Here is a 19,669-nt window from a genome sequence, read left to right on the forward strand (position 1 = left end):
GTCAGGTTTTGGCCAGGACTGTTTAGGTTTTGTTCACTAGATGTCCCCCTTGCACCTTTTTTGTACCTTTTGTTTTTCTTGCTCCAATTATTGTTTGCACCTGTAAGTCATTCCCTTGTTAGTATTTAAACCCTGTGTGTTCCTTAGTTCCTTGCTCAGTGTTTGTAAGTTAGCACCCAGCCCCAGCCTTGTTTTATATAGACTTTTCTCTTGTTGGATTTTCCAGAGGTTCTCTGGTTTTGTTCTTGTTTATTATTTGAGTAGTCTTTTGAGGTTTGTTTTTCCCTGCTGTTTTTTACCACTTTGTGGATTTTTCGTTGTATTTTGGAGGATATCCATTTTTCATTAAACCACCATCTCTAGTACTGCTGTGTCTGCCTCATCTTCTGGGTTCTGCCAATTATTAAGTGACTGTTTCTCGCATCGGGTCCTGACAGAAGTGGGCACTTGAATCTGATGAACTGGAGCAGAAGCGGTTGCAGGAGAAAGTTGATCAGAAATCTGCTTTATGGAAGTCATCATCTCCGACAGAAGTTGAGAATGTCCAGCCAGTAAGGCCTCTTGCTGAACCAGAGCAGCTTCGTGACGTTGGACAGTCCCCTCGTGGTGGGACAGCATGGGAAAAAAGTCCTGGGTACTGGCTGCCTCTGGGTTCATATTAATGGCTCAGTGTTTCTGTCAGGACCCGATGCGAGAAACAGTCACTTAATAATTGGCAGAACCCAGAAGATGAGGCAGACACAGCAGTACTAGAGATGGTGGTTTAATGAAAAATGGATATCCTCCAAAATACAACGAAAAATCCACAAAGTGGTAAAAAACAGCAGGGAAAAACAAACCTCAAAAGACTACTCAAATAATAAACAAGAACAAAACCAGAGAACCTCTGGAAAATCCAACAAGAGAAAAGTCTATATAAAACAAGGCTTGGGCTGGGGCTGGGTGCTAACTTACAAACACTGAGCAAGGAACTAAGGAACACACAGGGTTTAAATACTAACAAGGGAATGACTTACAGGTGCAAACAATAATTGGAGCAAGAAAAACAAAAGGTACAAAAAAGGTGCAAGGGGGACATCTAGTGAACAAAACCTAAACAGTCCTGGCCAAAACCTGACAGGTGTAAATACTTTCTGACTGTAGATGTGGACATAGTAAATACATCTGCAGGGGTTTGGCCCTCACGAGTGTTTCACTGATCTCTGCATCTCCCCCACTGTGGAGGCTGTTTACTTATTTTACAGATTACTCATTTTACACACACTCAGATGAAGTAGCTGCCACATAGAGTGCTTGGCCAAATGAGTTCATGTCCATTCTTGTTTCATTTCAACTGTCAGGCTCTGCAATCATGCTGACACCCTGATCTGTTTCACCTGTCTTTGTGACTGTCTCCACCCCCCTCCAGGTGTTGCCCATCTTCCCCATTACCCCCTGTGTATTTATACCTGTGTTCTCTGTTTGTCTGTTGCCAGTTCGTCTTGTTTGTCAAGTCAACCAGTGTTTTTCTTCTCAGCTCCTGCTTTTCCCAGTCTCTCTTTTCTCGCCCTCCTGGTTTTGACGCTTGCCTGTCCTGACTCTGAGCCCGCCTGCCTGACTACTCTGCCTGACCCTGAGCCTGCCTGCCGACCTGTACCTTTGCCCCACCTCTGGACTATTAAACCATTGTTAATTCGACGTTGTCTGCATCTGGGTCTTACCTTCATACCTGATAGTACGAACTGGCCATGACTGACTCAGCAGACCCGGGCCAGCTGCGCAAGCCATCTCCTCCCAAGGAGCCTCCATTGGTAGGCACGAGGAATTGCTTCGTGGTCTTATGGAGGGGGTCGAAACTGTCACATTCTGACCTTAGTTCCTTTGTTTTGTCTTTTGTTTTAGGTTGGTCAGGGCGTGAGTTGGGTGGGTATTATCTATGTTTTCTGTTTCTATGTGGGGTTTCTCGTTTGGCCTGATATGGTTCTCAATCAAAGGCAGGTGTTAGTCATTGTCTCTGATTGGGAACCATCTTTAGGTAGCCTGTGTTCTATTGTGTTTTGTGGGTGGTTGTTTTCAGTCTTTGTGTGTCTGCACCAGTTAGAACTGTTTCGGTTTTCACTTTTGTTGTTTTGTATTTGAAGTGTTCTGTTTTTTGATTATTATTAAATTAAGATGAACACTAACCACACTGCGCTTTGGTCCTCTCCTTCCACCGACGAAAGCCGTTACAGAAACGTTGGCTGAGCGCCATGACCGGGCGTTGGACATGCTGCTAGAGCAATTCCGTGGGTTGTCTGGGGGGCAGCCTGCCAAGGTGGTAACCCCACCGCCCCTCAGTAACTCGGCAGTTAGCAGCGTCGCTCCACCTTCCCGGGAGCCCTGTTTTACATCCCCTGGAACACTTTAATGGAGAGCCGAGCACCTGTCTGCGTTTTTAGCTCAGTGTGCCCTCCCTCCTTCCCCTCAGATCGCGCCAAGATGGCCTACCTCATCACGCTGATGTCTGGGCGGGCTCTCACCTGGGCTACCGCCGTATGAGAACAACTACCGGCCATGTGTGTGAGTCTGGAGGGGTTCGTGGGAGAGGTGAGGAAGGTTTTTAATGCCCCGTTCTCCAGGAGAAAAGCTTCCCGAAAGCTAATCCAGCTCCGGCAGAACGCCCACAGAGTGGCCGACTATGCGGTGGATTTCTGCACGTTGGCAGCGGAGTGTGCGTGGAACCAGGAAGCACTGTTCGACATGTTCCTGCATGGGGTCTCGGAGATTGCGGGAACAACGGATGGAGAGGATTTGATTTTGCTCGCATGTCCAGGGATTCCACCTCGCCTCCGCATCATCCCGGAAGTCCCCAACGGTCCCGTTGCCGAGAGCACCCGAGGTATCCCGACCTTCCTTGAGAGTCACCAAAGACGTCCGAGGCACTGTTTCCCGAGCCTATGCAACTAGGCAGGGCTGAGCTATCACCAGCGGAATGGCAACACAGGATCAACACAAGGAGCTGTCTGTATTGCGGGACTGTTGGTCATTTTATGTCCTCTTGCCTGGTAAAAGACCAGGCTCACCGGTCGGAGCGAGTACTCTGGTGGGCCATATGGAGAACTTTTCTGATTCCCTTACTCGCACCCCTTTTCATGTCATTCTGCTGTGGGGAAACCAGTCCAAATCTCTCCGTGTCCTCATTGACTCTGGGCGCTCTATAGGAAGGGTCATCCATAACACCACTCCCATCAACCTACGTGTGTCAGGGAATCAATCCCCTCATCAACTGGTCTACGGGTGCCTCAATGGCATTACTGTGAAGAACCGTTATCCGCTACTACTAATTTCCTTGGCGTTCGAGCCGCTCCAGGGGGCCACAGTTTTCTCCAAGCTGGATCTACGAAACGCCTACCACCTGGTGCGAATACGAGAGGGGGATGAGTGGAAGACCTTCAAGGCGGCCACTACGAATATCTGGTCATGCCCTTTGGCCTCGCCAACGCCCCTGCCGTGTTCCAGGCTTTGGTGAAGGATGTTGTCCACGACATGTTGAACCGGTTCGTCTTTGTCTACATGGATGACATCCTCGTCTTCCCCCGCTCCCCCCAAGAGCACGTGCTCCACGTCTGACATGTTCTCCAGCGCCTTCTGGAGAACCAGTTGTTTTTTAAGGTGGAAAAGTGTGAGTTCCATCGCTCCACCATTCCCTTTCTGGGCTACATCATCTCTGCTGGGAGTGTCCAGATCGATCCCAAGAAGGTGAAAGCGGTGGTGGATTGGCCTCAGCCTACGTCCAGGGTGCAGCTGCAACGCTTCCTGGGGTTCGCCAACTTTTATTGCAGCATTATCCGGGGTTACAGCACCCTGGCCTCCCCCCTGTCTGCACTCACTTCTACCAAGGTTACGTTCACGTGGTTCTCTGCTGCTGACCGGGCGTTCCGGGACCTTAAACACCGCTTCACCACTGCTGCTACCCTGGTTCATCCTGACCCATCCCGTCAGTTCGTGGTGGAGGCCGACGCTTCGGATGTCGGAGTGGGGGCTGTCCTGTCCCAACGTTCTGCCCTGGATCTTAAGCTGCATCCCTGCACCTTCTTCCCTCACCGCCTCAAAGCCACGGAGAGGAACTATGATGTGGGGAATCGGGAGCTTCTCGCGGTGAAGATGGCGTTGGAGGAATGGAGGCATTGGCTGGAAGGGGCGGAACATCCGTTCATTGTGTGGACCGACCACAAAAACCTGGAGTATCTCCACACCTCCAAGCGCCTCAACTCCAGGCAAGCGAGATGGGCCCTGCTGTTTACCCGGTTCAACTTTTCCCTCTCCTACCGGCTGGGTTCCAAGAACGTCAAGCCGGATGCTCTGTCTCACCACTATAACCCCGCGGTTATCACCTCGGAGCCCGAGACCATCCTTCCCACCTCGTGCCTGGCGACGGCACTCAACTGGGGTATAGGGAAACAGGTACGGGAGGCGTAACGGTCCCAGCCGAACCCTGGGGGGGCCCAGATAACCAGATGTTTGTCTGACGCTGTCCACTCTGCGGTCCTGGAGTGGGCCCATTCCTCCAGGCTTGCCTGTCACCCAGGCTCTCGTCGGACCCTGGCCTTAGTGCGACAACGCTTTTGGTGGCCTACTATGGTTCCGGATGTTGCCGTGTTTGTCGCTGTCTGCGCACAGAACAAGACTCCTCGGCAAGCTCCGGCTGGTCTTCTCCAACCACTGCCTGTCCCTCACCGTCCCTGGTCCCATATATCCCTGGATTTTGTCACGGTTCTCCACCCGTCTGAGGACAACACTGCCATCATGACTGTGGTCGACCCACTTCATTCTTCTCCCCAAACTACACTCGGCCAAGGAGACGGACGAGCTTATGGTGCAGCACGTCTTCTGGTTCCACAGACTCCCGGTGGACATGGTGTCCGACCGGGCTTCGCAGTTCTCGTCCCAGTTCTGGAAGGCGTTCTGTGCACTCATTGGGTCGTCGGCCAGCCTGTCCTCCGGATTCCACCCCCAGTCCAATGGGCAGTTGGAGCAAGCCAACCAGGACTTAGAGACGACACTTCGCTGCCTAGTCTCCACCAGCCCTACCACCTGGAGTCAGCAACTGGTATGGGTTGAGTACGCCTGCAACACCCTTCCTTGCTCTGCCACGGGTCTCTCGCCATTCGAGTGTTCCTTGGGATATCAGCCTCCGCTCTTCCCCGAGCAAGAGGAGGAAGTCAGATATCCCTCTTCCCAGATATTCATCCTCCGCTGTCGCCGTACCTGGAAGAGAGCCCGGATCGCTCTGTTGAAGACCACTTCCAGGTATAGGCGACAAGTGGATCACCACCGGACCCCTGCTCCACGCTATCGGCTCGGGCAGAGGGTATGGCTCTCCACCCAGGACCTGCCCGTCCGGGTAGAATCCCGTAAACTTTACCCCCGTTTCATTGGCCCGTTCCCCATCTCAAGAGTCATTAGCCCCACTGCTGTTCATCTTTTGTTACCCCATACCCTCCGTATTCATCCTACTTTCCATGTGTCTAGGATTAGGCCTGTGTCTCACAGCCCTTTGTCTTCTGTTTCTAGGCCCACCCCTCCTCCCCGTGTCATCGATGGCCTTCCGGTGTACACGGTGAGACGCCTCCGGAGTGTTCGACCATGTGGCAGGGGATTTCAGTAACTGGTTGACTGGGAGGGTTATGGCCCGGAGGAGAGGTGCTGGGTCCCCGCTAGAGACATCCTGGACCCAGCCCTCATCGCCGACTTCCCCCGCCAGCACCCCGGTCAACCAGGTAAGCACCCAAGTAGGACACCAGGTGGTGCCCCTGGGGGGGCAGGGGCAGGGGGGGGGACCTCTGTCACACCCTGATCTGTTTCACCTGTCTTTGTGATGGTCTCCACCCCCCTCCAGGTGTCGCCCACCTTCCCCATTATCCCCTGTGTATTTATACCTGTATTCTGTTTGTCTGTTGCCAATTCGTCTTGTTTGCCAAGTCAACCTGTGTTTTTGTTCTCAGTTCCTGCTTTTCCCAGTCTCTCTTTTCTCACCTTCCTGGTTTTGACCCTTGCCTGTCCTGACTGAGCCCGCCTGCCTGACCACTCTACCTGCCCCTGAGCCTGCCTGCCGACCTGTACCTTTGCCTCACCTTTGGATTATTAAACCATTGTTAATTCGACGTTGTCTGCATCTGGGTCTTACCTTCATACCTGATACATGCATATTTCCCTTGTTTGTCTTCAGCACATTTCTCTTGAATGTAATACCTGATGTGCTATGGAAATGCTATTAGCTTGATTCTGAAATTCAGCTCCACGTTGTAAAGTCAGTTTTAGCACCTTCAATATCCAACCTCACCCAGGACACTTTGTTACTATTAACAAAGTAGATTGTTGAGTTTTGAGATTACAAAACAGACATGGAATTGGAAAAGTTCCCACACACTTTCAGAGAGTATTTGTTCTTATGGTAAATCTCCCCCAAAATTATGGAATTATGTTTTTTCTTTCACCAAGTCTTTCAATTCGGTTGTCGGCAGTGGATCGAGAACATTTCTCAAATCAACTCAAGATTGTGTTTTGACAACAAGTGTTGGGAGTGATGACTGCTGCTGACCCATGACCAAGCAGGGCAAGCTGAATGTTCACATAATACCAGTCAGGTGTATGTCTTCAGACTATACCTTCCTCGTAAGAGCCTAACTCCTATTGGATGTGCTCTGGCGTTATCTCTCTCTAACTTGATTTGAACTACTGTATGGTTTGAATTGTAAATCACAAGTCAGCCTTGTGACTTGCTGTGCGTGAGTGGTAATTGAGGAGCGATGGTGGTGAATACTTTCACAGTAGGGTACTAAGGGGTATACGATTGTGAAGTAAGTTTTGAACCTTCAATCATGCTGCATTTTGAGACCAAGTGAGTATTTTAAACCGGCCTCAAATGTTTACATGCACTTTTTATTGCCTGTAATTACAGTTGGTAGTAATTTTGATGTAGTCAGATTCTTCATCCGTTTCCTCCATTTTTTTTCTTCGTTCCCTTAATACAAAAATAAATTCCTTTAATAAAAAATGCATTGCCTCAAATCATTTTAAAATGAATTGGCCTAGAGAGAGGCTACACAAATCCACAAGGAGTCAGGAGTAGCTTATCATTTGAACCATCGTTTATCAAGTCATCCATATCAGCCATGGTTCTGAAAAGGAAGTCAAATCTGTAAATTAATGAGGTTATCTCAATAACATATTCAAATAATGAAGGAAATCTTTATATTTCCAACCAAGATTGAAGTAGAACTCGATTAACTCTGATCAATCCATGATAAGGGTGTGTTCGAATCTGCAGGAGAGATCTGAGGGTATGTATTTTTATATTGAGGGACTTAATTTAAAAATTGAGGGAAAGGATGAAAAAACTGAGAATTGATAAGCCTGGCCTGTTTTTCTTTCGACACAATGACCCCTAAGGCCCTCCGTAGAATAAAGTATAACTATCATGTTACCACAGAGATCTGTATATAATGACGAAATGCTCATGTCTTCGTCCTAACAATAGGAGTCGTTGCCCCAAAGGTGGAAAGGCAGGCAAAGGCTTAGGTCCAAAATATGCCCGTAGAAACACATTGGTCTTATTTTGGCGAGAGTAAAACCTCTCGCTTCACCTATTCCTGACTGGTTACCATTTTGAGAAGGAGAGCGCGAATATGAGGAGGACCGGAGGTCAACTTTGATAGCCTGCTACAACAATAATAGATTTTTATTAAAAACAATATGTTTCTTGCCCATGATATATTTATCAATTATTGACCTCACAATAAGCCAGATTCAAGTAATTTATATTGTGGTGCCGAAACTTGAAGCAGCAGCCGCAGCACAGTCAATCGGAAATGGAAAGCTCATTGTGCTGCAGGTAGGCATATTTGAGTAGGCATAATCCATTTCAACGTCTTCATCTAAATGAGACTTCATTAACAACAAGAGGGCTTTGCGTTGGAGCCTATTTCTTCCTAGGTAAGAAATTAGGCTATAGGCTGCTATATCCATAGATGTGTCAGTCAATTCCTCCACCCACTGTGCACTATTTACATATCCTAAAGCACAGGCCTACCCCTTGTTAGTTTAAGATTTATAAGAAAAATAACAGTACCTAATGCTAGAAACAAGCTGTAAAATACCCGGGAAAGATGTGACTCTGATGCATATGGGGATATTATTGTTTCGTTTCTTTGACATTCAGAGGCTGATCTATAAACTTCTATAGTCGAGGAGACAAAAAAGTGACTTTTCTTGGGAAGTGATCAAATTCTGACACTATCAATTGATTAAATGATTAACTTTCTGTACAATAGAAGCTGTATAAACCCAGACAGATTTTAGGGAAACTTCTGACCTTCTCTCGTTGGGTTAAGCCAAGGAAGTAGAGTAGCAAGCAGTTAAGGCTTACATTTTTCTGCATTGGTAGGCCTACTCTGTCTGGGGTGGAAAAGTAGGCCTAACTTTTGAAAGTACTGTACCATGCTCAGATTCCTAATGACGTCTGAGATTTAAATATTTGCAAACAGGGACAGTTTTGACACACTGATTTGGACACAAACAAGACACACTGATTTGGCATATCTAAGGCTCTGGTCTGTCCAAGAAGTGAGGATAAACGGTAGACATGTTCTCTGCTATCCACTTTGTTTTAATTATAATTGTGGGTATAGAAGAGGACATAGCTACGGGAAGATGTTTGGGGGTGGGGGTGATTTTTCAGGGGGTGCTGCAGCACCATCAGCACCCATACTTCCTGCAGCTATAGGTGAGAGTCACGTTTATTTTTTTCAAGCATTCAGGCAGGGTTTAGGTCAAATATATTTAGCTGAAGGGAGGGCCATCCGTTTTCATTTCAGTCAGATTTTCTCCATGTAACCCTTATTATAAATAACGTTCACTCCCTTATTTTATTGTGTTACTATTTCATATATAATTTTTTGCTTTTTTCTTACTTTTTAACTCTGCATTGTTGGGAAGGGCTCATAAGTAAGCATTTTACGGTAAAGTGAAATAAATACCTGTTGTAGAATATATGTTGTATTCAGTGAATGTTATTTGAAAAGTAATTAATTAGCTAAATCAATGCTTTGGTGATAGATAGTATCTTTAGGTTATGATCACCAAAAAGTTAGTGATATTTCTCAGTCATATTGGTCAAGGGGAGAGTCCTATAAATCCGTGATGGGGCGCGTTCAGCAGAACACGACGCTTTGGAAAGTTCAGATATAAACGTGTTATGTAAATATAGAGACACGTAGAACAAGGAATCATGTCGTCTCTATTCGTGGTATTTATATCTGCAAAGTTCAACAACGTATGGCATCTGAACGTGGCCCTGCTGGGGTTCATTCATTACGCCAAGTATGTTGCAAAACGTTTCGTCTGTTGAAAAACGTGGTGCAACAGAAACGGTCAACGGTTTCCGTTACAAGATGTAATGAATACACCCCTGCTTTCAGTCACTCCACGAGCTGGGGGATATACATGCGACTCCTCACTATTTCGTAAATTCGGAATCTATTCTGGACAGCGTTGAGGACAGACTACTCTTCTCACGCTAAGGTACAGTTGCCTTAGAAAATATAATTTAACTTTTTGTTGAAAACTACTTGTACATTCATAGATCAATTGTAGAATAGTTTACAAATGAGTAAATTATTGCAGTAACTTGTATCGACAATTTATGGTTGCGCATTTTGTTTACGAATGAGTAACGTTAGCTAATTTCTTTGAGATGTCGCAATTGTTAGCTAAAGGTTATTCTCATAACTACACTGTCATTTTGTTTGATTTTTCATAACATGTTCCCCGCCTTGGTGCTGACAAACACCGATGGTTTGTTCTAGAAAACTCTGTTGTCCTAATTTGTGAATACATTTAGCGCCAACTTTGAAGCGCGCAAAGTAGTGCGGCAAAAACAAGGCAAGGGGACTATAGGGTTGCGTGTCTGGCTAAACACCCATCTGTTTGTTAACGTTAGGTCGCTGTCCAATTCTTGTGATCGGACGACCTAGTTAGCAATGTGTGAATGTTGCATTCATGTTTTTTCTTCTTTCTGAGTAAGCACGTTCGCTCGTATGAGTTGGCTAGCTCGCGCTGTCAGTTAACAATGCCGAAACGTGTCATGTCTTTGATATAGTTGTGTACTCGCATGACCAAATATTACTTTCAATGTTTCCCAGAAGACTTGGTTGGCTATACTATAGCCTGCTATATCCAAGTCATAGAAGAATGGTTAGCCCAGCGTTACCCACGAGCTGGGCAGGGGCGAAAATCTGATGTCAACCTTGGAGGGGACAATTACATTAAATTTTCTCAAGAGCAATTCCTGAGGGGGACACCAAAAGTAGTGCTGTAACACATATCCTACGTTGTAATATGTTAAATGTATATTGAGGAACCATAATTCCTACAACTGGATAATTGATAGGTACAGTAGTTAACTGAAGGGTTTTCCCAACTTGTTCAAATGTTTAAATCATTATAATTCTACTACTAATAATAGTTATAGCAGTGCTCCTTACCAGTCCAGTATGTATGCAGGTATTCGTACTTACAACCAGCAATATCAAGAAAGGTCAGTAGGTGACAATGGTACTGTACACTGTATGGGTGTAGTTTTCATAAATACAATGAACATGGTGTGATCACATCTAAAAGAATCTCCATTGAGAACCATCACAAAGTTGGTCTCCGTATTGAATTGACCTTTTAATTTGACTTTTTCTGATACATTTATATAGTCATTAAATATGTGCACCTGGCCTGAGTCTACTACAATATCTTTACAAGAACAAAAAGCTTAAAATAAGTACAGTTCTAAAAGCAAAATAACTACTTCAATGAAAAACCCAAATAAATCAAACAAAATATCCTTCAGTCAGTGTCTCAACTCTTCAAACAGCAGCTATGGACAAGTATGTCGCACAAAGTATGCAATTTTAAATAAAATAACATGAAATAAATCATTTGTAAGTGTACTGAAAACTACTAAACAAAAGAACAAATTTTTTTATTTTATTTATTTATTTATTTAACCTTTATTTAACCAGGTAGGCAAATTGAGAACACGTTCTCATTTACAATTGCGACCTGGCCAAGATAAAGCAAAGCAGTTCGACACATACAACAACACATAGTTACACATGGAGTAAAACAAACATATAGTCAATAATACAGTGATAAAAAAAAATAAATAAAAAAAAATAAAATAAAAAATAAATAAATAAATAAGTCTATATACAATGTGAGCAAGTGAGGTGAGATAAGGGAGGTGAAGGCAAACAAATATATGTATAAATAAATAAAAATATAAAAGGCCATGGTAAATATCAATTACACCAGGGGTTCTCAAACAGGGGTCCATGGACTAATTGCAAGGCGTCCGTGAAATAAAAAAGTGTAATGAATGTAGTCAGTACCACAAGGTTTCCAGTAAGTTTACATATAATATAGAGTGGAGGTCCCTGAGGACCGCTCAAAACCTTGCCTGCCTTGCCTCAAAATATGCAGGGGTTCCAGTACCCAAAAAAGGTTGAAAACCACTGCTATACACACTACTGAACAAAAGAACCAAACATATGTTTGTGGGTTTCAATGGATCCAACAAATTGCTGGCAGATATTTTCCCTCTTGAGACTGTCCAGCCTGTCTTTATGTACATTACAGACAACTACGCCATTCAGTCTCTCTTGGCCCATGCTAGCCCGTAACCAAGTCTTCAACCTGCGGAGTGCACTGAAACTCCTCTCAGCCTCACATGAAGACACTGGCACCACAAACAAAATTCTGATCAGCACCTCAACTTGGTCAAACAACCCCCGCACCTCCACTGGAAGCCTCCTGAGGACCTCTGCTGCCTCTCCACTGCTGCTACAGGGGTATTTGTTGTGAAAGAGAGGAATCTGCACTGAAAGACAATCTATGTTCAGTTCTGGGTACTGATCTAGAGACTCATCCAACTCCCCCGTGAGAAGCGCTCTTTCCAACTTTTGCAGGACGTTTAGACTGTCCTGGTCAAAACGGTCGCCAAACTGAACCGCCACACCATCCAACACTTAAAAAATTTCTGCCCTATAGTGATCCACTGCTTTGCCAGCAAATCGTCTTGAGTGCGTCTCAATGGATTCAATAGAGTCAAGCAATGTTGTTGCTTTCTCATACAGTGCAAGGTAGCTTTCGTAATTTCTCGTGCCCCTAAGAGATGACCGCACACACTCGACTGCAGCCTGCATACCAGAGACAGTCTGAGTTTTCTTCTGTAGTGAAATGTTTAGACATTCAAGCTCTCCAAGAACAGCAGAGGCAAGTGTGAGGCCCAACACAGTCTTGCCTTTGCTGAAGTGATCGAATAAGCCACTGGCAGTTGAAGCTGTCTTGGATGCAGTTTTTGCCATCTCCTCTAGGCTGCTTAGTACCCGCTCATACTGCCCTAGCACAGCTCTAATAGCAGTATTCCACACAGTCCACCCTGACCAGGGTGGTCAGATTTGTATCTTTGGACGTGGCAATTGATTCAAACATGCTCTTAAACTTTCCTGACTGGCCATAGAGGACACCTAACCGATGGACCCAGGAAAGGGAATTCCGGATCAGTGGGGAGGCTGAGCAGCCAGCCTGTGTAATCAGATTTACACAGTGTGCTCCACAATGGACATAGAGGGCTAATGGCTGCTGCCTCCTCACAATTGCCTGTGCACCTGTGTATTTTCCTGCCATGTTTGAGGCACCATCGTAACTCTGCCCACGTAAGCCAGACATGGGCAAATTGAGCCTCAACAACACATCAGTTGCCACTTTCGCAATGCCCTCGCCTGTTGTCTCCGACACCCTGTATAGCCCAATAAACTCCTCGTGAGGGACAAGGTCATGGTCAACATAACGCAGACAGACACTCTCCTGTTCAGCACCAGAGACATCTTGAGTACCATCAACAATTAATGAAAATTGTACAATCGGAAGAGACCTAATCTCAGCTGCAATGCCTCGAATGACTGTATTGGCCATGATGTTCAGAATTTCATTCTGTGCTTTGGGGCCTGTGTACATTGTGGTACGCTCTGTTAACCACTTCAGTAAAATGGGATCATCCTCTTCTGCCCTAAGTTTCAAAAGCTGGTATAAATCCCCACTGTCATCCGTGTGGCCTCTAAAGGCTTGTCCCTGTCTTACTACATGCCGCACCGAACTAACAATTTTCATCAAGCAATGCCTTGCATCCTCCTGCTGTTTACCCCACGCGCTGGATAACTGGACACTGATTGGATTTAGCTGGTGTGCTGTTACAGTTACAAAGTGGCGGTGGGTTTGGCAGTTTTGATGTGCTGTGAATTTTTCAATGGCTTTTCTCCAGTTCCTAAATCCTGCACTAATGAAGGCAGCATCTGCTCTTTGGCCAAAAGATTGCTGGCTTGAAATCCCTTGGCTACAGTGAAAACAGAACACTCCTTTTATTGATGGATTATAATTTCACTTCTTTCTTATGAACATTTTATCAACTAGTCTTTGAGATATTAGGCTACTAGAGTTCTTACTATGCGTTTTGGTGTACTGAAAAATACTCTGCTCTGATGTCCGTCTTTTTACTTTTTTCTGCCATTTTTCTACCTGGCTGGCTGGCTGGCCGGTCTAGCTGCACACACACACATTTACACAACATATGCTGCAACCTTTTGTAATTTTAATATAGTTTGTTTCATATTGGCTGGCTTCCAACAATAGCTGAATTTGTAAAGCTAGCGAGCACCAATTCCGTTTCTGTGGTGTTTGCTATAATCTTTGCTACCTGGTTAAATAAAGGTGAAAAAATAATAATAAATCCACTAGCGACAATTTAGCTTTTGCAACGAGACCATTATATATATTTAGGACAATGGTATAAGAGAGTGTAGTTCTGTTCAGTTTGGACTTCAGTTTATCGCTAACCTTATCATAGGGACTTTGAGGCACTACAGCTGCATGCTGATCTTGGAATAAATTGACAATAGCAAAGATTCCATCTTTGACGACGCCACATAAATGGAATAGGTACTAGCTAGCTTGATAGTTAATGTTTGCTTTAGTTTGCGCGCTAGCTCTGCAAATTCAGCTAGTGTGTGAACCCTGCCAACATAAAAATAAATAAATAAATAACATTGCTATGGACCTGCTATGGATTGACTGGATTAACCTCACGTCAATTAAGTACATGTGCCTTTCGGACAGTAGATACTGTGAGGCAAAGGGCGGGGGAGGTCGCAATCTTTTGAAACTTAAAAACGCGCTATTAAGTGTCTATAATCAGCACAAGTGCTTTCATTGCGTATTATTAATATTATTGAAATTACATAGTTATGTTTACAGTGATATATTGGGGGGGACAAATCATATTTTTCCCAAGATGGGGGGGTCGTGTCCCCCCCCCGTCCCCCCTGGGATTTCCGCCTATGGAGCTGGGGGATATACATGCAACTCCTCACTATTTCGTAAATTCGGAATCTATACTGGACAGCGTTGAGGACAGACTACTCTTCTCACGCTAAGGTACAGTTGCCTTAAATTATATTTTATAACTTTTTGTTGAAAACTACTTGTACATTCATAGATCAATTGTAGAATATTTTACAAATGAGTAAATTATTGCAGTAACTTGTATCGTTCGCCGAGTAGCTACAATTTATGGTTGCGCATTTTGTTTACGAATGAGTAACGTTAGCTAATTTCTTTGAGATGTCGCAATTGTTAGCTAAAGGTTATTCTCATAACTACACTGTCATTTTGTTTGATTTTTCATAACATGTTCCCCGCCTTGGTGCTGACAAACACCGATGGTTTGTTCTAGAAAACTCTGTTGTCCTAATTTGTGAATACATTTAGCGCCAACTTTGAAGCGCGCAAAGTAGTGCGGCTAAAACAAGGCAAGGGGACTATAGGGTGGTTAGAATGGTTATCCCAGCGTTACCTCGCTCGTCTTGGTGCGTGCTGTCGCTCACATGTGTCAGTGCTATTTTTGGTCATCCTCGTATGTCACGAGAATGGCTTCTTTGTCTAACATGAACAGCTGATGAACTGCAGCTAACTGAGCTAGTTACTACCATACATTAGTGGTTACTACTAGCTAGAACACATACAGCAACCGTGTTCACTCCTGTGTGGAATGAGGGGCATGCCACGCAGTTACATTGTATTTAAACATTTACTGTTTCTAGTTGCTAATGTCCATCTTCAGAGAGTTTGAGTAGCATTGTTAAATTGGTCTTTTTTTGTGGCGTGAAATAGTTGGTGGCAAAAAGGGAGGGTCATTGAGAACAATGCCTTTGTGGACCAGCTAGTCTCTTTTTGGCAGCAGCTTTTGTTTTCAGTTCTTTCCTTTGGTCAGATAGGAGGACATCTGCTTTGATTTGGCGACACAGTGCACTCACTGCTCATCTGCTGGTCCGTGCCTCCCACTGTTCAGAGGCAACTGTCACAAACCCTTGAAGTGTATAGTAAACTAATATGTTTAATATGTTGGTAGTTTAGGTAATATACAAAGTAGGGTTGGGCAAAAATTGTATTACTGGTGGTGAAAATCTCACCCCTGCCAGAACCCACCCCCCTTCTAATTTCCTTAATTTTGTGGCTAGAGTCAAATACTTTGTGGCACACATCAAAGTCAAATACTTTCTATAGAACAAACTATACGTCAGGATAGGCAACCAAAACTAATAATTAATGTACAGTTGAAGTCGGAAGTTTACATACACTTAGGTTGGAGTCATTAAAACTTGTTTTTCAACCACTCCACAAATTTCTTGTTAACAAACTATCGTTTTGGCAAGTCGGTTAGGACATTACTTTGTGGATGACACAAGTCATTTTTCCAACAATTGTTTACAGACAGATTATTTCACTTATAATTCACTGTATCACAATTCCAGTGGGTCAGAAGTTTACATACACTAAGTTGACTATGCCTTTACACAGCTTGGAAAATTCCCAAAAATGATGTCATGGCTTTAGAAGCTTCTGATAGGTGAATTGACATTATTTTGGTAAATTGGAGGTGTACCTATTTCAAGGACTACCTTCAAACTTAGTGCCTCTTTGCTTGACATCAAGGGAAAATCAAAAGAAATCAGCCAAGACCTCTTGGTCTGGTTCATCCTTGGGAGCAATTTCCAAATGCCTGAAGGTACCACGCTCATCTGTACAAACAATAGTACACAAGTATTAACACCATGGGACCACGCAGCCGTCATAACGCTCAGGAAGGAGACGCGTTCTGTCTCCTAGAGATTAACGTACTTTGGTGTGAAAAGTGCAAATCAATCCCAGAACAACAGCAAAGGACCTTGTGAAGATGCTGGAAGAAACGGGTACAAAAGTATCAATATCCACAGTAAAACGAGTCCTATATCGACATAACCTGAAAGGCCGCTCAGCAAGGAAGAAGCCACTGCTCCAAAACCGCCATTAAAAAAGCCAGACTACGGTTTGCAACTGCACATGGAGACAAAGATTGTACTTTATGGAGAAATGTCCTCTGGTCTGATTAAACAAAAAATAGAACTGTTTGGCCATAATGACCATCGTTATGTTTGGAGGAAAAAGGGGGAGGCTTGCAAGCCGAAGAACACCATCCCAACCGTGAAGCATGGGGGTGGCAGCATCATGTTGTGGGGTGCTTTGCTGCAGGAGGGACTGGTGCACTTCACAAAATAGATGGCATCTTGAGGGAGGAAAATTATATGGATATATTGAAGCAACATCTCAAGACATCAGTCAGGAAGTTAAAGCTTTGTCGCAAATGCGTCTTCCAAATGGACAATGACCCCAAGTATACTTCCAAAGTTGTGTCAAAATGGCTTAAGGACAACAAAGTCAAGGTATTGGAGTGGCCATCACAAAGCCCTGACCTCAATCCTATAGAGAATTTGTGGGCAGAACTGAAAAAGTGTGTGCGAGCAAGGAGGCCTACAAACCTGAATCGGTTGCACCAGCTCTGTCAGGAGGAATGGGCCAAAATTCACCCAACGTATTGTGGGAAGCTTGTGGAAGGCTACCCGAAACGTTTGACCCAGTTAAACATTTTAAAGGCAATGCTACCAACTACTAATTGAGTGTATGTAACCTTCTGACCCATTGGAAATGTGATGAAAGAAATAAAAGCTGAAATAAATCACTCTCTCTACTATTCTGACATTTCTTTATTCTTTATTCTTAAAATAAAGTGGTGATCCTAACTGACCTTACATTTTTACTAGGATTAAATGTCAGGAATTGTGAAAAACTGAGTTTAAATGTATTTGGCTAAGGTGTATGTAAACTTCTGACTTCAACTGTATATACACTGCTCAAAAAAATAAAGGGAACACTTAAACAACACAATGTAACTCCAACCAGACTGTCCACTTAGGAAGCAACACTGATTGACAATAAATTTCACATGCTGTTGTGCAAATGGAATAGACAAAAGGTGGAAATTATAGGCAATTAGCAAGACACCCCCAATAAAGGAGTGGTTCTGCAGGTGGTGACCACAGACCACTTCTCAGTTCCTATGCTTCCTGGCTGATGTTTTGGTCACTTTTGAATGCTGGCGGTGCTTTCACTCTAGTGGTAGCATGAGACGGAGTCTACAACCCACACAAGTGGTTCAGGTAGTGCAGCTCATCCAGGATGGCACATCAATGCGAGCTGTGGCAAGAAGGTTTGCTGTGTCTGTCAGCGTAGTGTCCAGAGCATGGAGGCGCTACCAGGAGACAGGCCAGTACATCACGAAACGTGGAGGAGGCCGTAGGAGGGCAACAACCCAGCAGCAGGACCGCTACCTACGCCTTTGTGCAAGGAGGAGCACTGCCAGAGCCCTGCAAAATGACCTCCAGCAGGCCACAAATGTGCATGTGTCTGCTCAAACGGTCAGAAACAGACTCCATGAGGGTGGTATGAGGGCCCGACGTCCACAGGTGGGGGTTGTGCTTACAGCCCAACACCGTGCAGGACGTTTGGCATTTGCCAGAGAACACCAAGATTGGCAAATTCGCCACTGGCGCCCTGTGCTCTTCACAGATGAAAGCAGGTTCACACTGAGCACATGAGCACATGTGACAGACGTGACAGAGTCTGGAGACGCCGTGGAGAACGTTCTGCTGCCTGCAACATCCTCCAGCATGACCGGTTTGGCGGTGGGTCAGTCATGGTGTGGGGTGGCATTTCTTTGTGGGGCCGCACAGCCCTCCATGTGCTCGCCAGAGGTAGCCTGACTGCCATTAGGTACCGAGATGAGATCCTCAGACCCCTTGTGAGACCATATGCTGGTGCGGTTGGCCCTGGGTTCCTCCTAATGCAAGACAATGCTAGACCTCATGTGGCTGGAGTGTGTCAGCAGTTTCTGCAAGAGGAAGGCATTGATGCTATGGACTGGCCCGCCCGTTCCCCAGACCTGAATCCAATTGAGCACATCTGGGACATCATGTCTCGCTCCATCCACCAACGCCACGTTGCACCACAGACTGTCCAGGAGTTGGCGGATGCTTTAGTCCAGGTCTGGGAGGAGATCCCTCAGGAGACCATCCGCCACCTCATCAGGAGCATGCCCAGGCGTTGTAGGGAGGTCATACAGGCACGTGGAGACCACACACACTACTGAGCCCCATTTTGACTTGTTTTAAGGACATTACATAAAAGTTGGATCAGCCTGTAGTGTGGTTTTCCGCTTTAATTTTGAGTGTGACTCCAAATCCAGACCTCCATGGGTTGATAAATTATCAATGGAAATCAAATTTTTGTGTGATTTTGTTGTCAGCACATTCAACTATGTAAAGAAAAAAGTATTTAATAAGAATATTTCATTCATTCAGATCTAGGATGTGTTATTTTAGTGTTCCCTTTATTTTTTGAGCAGTGTATATATATATATATATAAAACTGTTTATTTTTTATTTTTATAAATCGGCCGATTAATCTGTATCGGCTTTTTTTGTACTCCAATCATCGGTATCGGCGTTGAAAAATCATAATCGGTCGACCTCTAGTCGAAACCCCCTCGGACGATTACGTCGGCAGACCAGTCGTGATGGATTGGCGGGGCTCCGTGTCGGCAGTAAAAGGATCCAGGCCAATTGGCAAAATATGTATTGTAGCCCAAGAATTGGCTGAATGAATTCTTTGGCTAGCCGGGAGATGGGCCTAGCTCGAGGCTAGCTCCAGGCTAACTGGTGCTTGCTTCGGGACAGAGACGTTAGCCAGGACTAGCCACTCGAATAGCAGCTAGCTAGCTGCGATGATCCTGCGTAAAGGTTCAGAGCTTGCGGTAGGAATCCGGAGATGTGGTAGAGAAAAAGCAGTCCGATATGCTCTGGGTTGATATCGCGCTGTGCAGACTGGCAGGAATTGACCGGGCTGAGGCTGGCTGATGTTATGTTAGGTTGAAGCACCTTTTGGCAGCGATTACAGTCTTGAGTATGACGCTACAAGCTTGGCACGCCTGTATTTGGAGAGTTTCTCCCATTCTTCTCTACAGATCCTCTCAAGGTCTCAGGTTGGATGGGAAGCGTGGCTGCACAGCTATTTTCAGCTCTCCAGAGATGTTCGATCGAGTTCATGTCCAAGCTCTGGCTGGGCCACTCAAGGACCTTCAGAGACTTGTCCTTTAGCCACTCCTGCGTTGTCTTGGCTGTGTGCTTAGGGTCGTTGTCCTGTTGGAATGTGAACCTTCACCCCAGTCTAAGGC

The 19,669-nt window shown here is 45.1% G+C and overlaps 1 protein-coding gene across 8 annotated transcripts in view; it reads left to right on the forward strand.

Moving 5' to 3' along the window:
- The window catches only part of slc29a1a (solute carrier family 29 member 1a), a 62,359-nt gene that overhangs the window by 23,946 nt on the left and 18,744 nt on the right, over positions 1–19,669 (forward strand). For 2 of the 8 annotated variants that reach the window (XM_071380361.1, XM_071380367.1), the window contains exon 1: positions 14,390–14,499. The exons of 2 other annotated variants lie outside the window; for them this stretch is intronic. The gene's annotated coding sequence lies outside the window, so the exon portion shown is untranslated. Of the gene's footprint in view, positions 1–5,532; positions 5,579–5,606; positions 5,739–9,432; positions 9,541–14,389; positions 14,500–19,669 lie in introns of those variants that run through there. 4 more of the 8 variants (XM_071380364.1, XM_071380365.1, XM_071380370.1 and 1 more) reach the window with 4 other exon arrangements.

Source organism: Salvelinus alpinus, chromosome 32 (assembly GCF_045679555.1).
Source record: "Salvelinus alpinus chromosome 32, SLU_Salpinus.1, whole genome shotgun sequence".
NCBI classification, from domain to species: domain Eukaryota; kingdom Metazoa; phylum Chordata; class Actinopteri; order Salmoniformes; family Salmonidae; genus Salvelinus; species Salvelinus alpinus.